Genomic DNA, 504 nt, shown 5'->3' with positions numbered 1-504 from the left:
CTATTGGATGGAACACAGGGCCCCCAATGGAGGAGCTAGAGAAAGTACCCAAGGAGTTGTAGGGGGCTGCAACCCTGTAGGTGCAACAACAATGTGAACTAACCAGTACCCCCTGAGCTGAGTCTCTAGCTGCATATGTAGCAGAAGATGGTCTAATTGGCCATCATTGGGAAGAGAGGCCCCTTGGTCTTGTAAACTTTTTATGACCCAGCACAGAGGAAGGCCAGGGCCAAGTAGTGGGAGTGGGTAGGTAGGGGAGCAGGGGCAGGGGCAGGGGGGGGGAGTGGTATAGGGAAATTTCGGGATAGCATTTGAAATGTAAATAAAGGAAATAATAAATAAATGAAAAAAAAAAAGAGGGAACCTGTAATAAATAAGTGAATTGATATGTAAATAAAAAACTGGGCCTTTTGGTCTAAATGAAAGCAGCTAGCAGAAAGCCATAGCAGTTCTTTTTAGAATTTTTCTCTAGCAAGAGCTGAGCTGCATGAAAATCTCTACAAA

Source organism: Mus pahari, chromosome 10, assembly GCF_900095145.1.
Source record: "Mus pahari chromosome 10, PAHARI_EIJ_v1.1, whole genome shotgun sequence".
NCBI classification, from domain to species: Eukaryota; Metazoa; Chordata; class Mammalia; order Rodentia; family Muridae; genus Mus; species Mus pahari.
The sequence above is the reverse complement of the archived record's forward strand: the minus strand, read 5'-3'. Positions refer to the sequence as shown.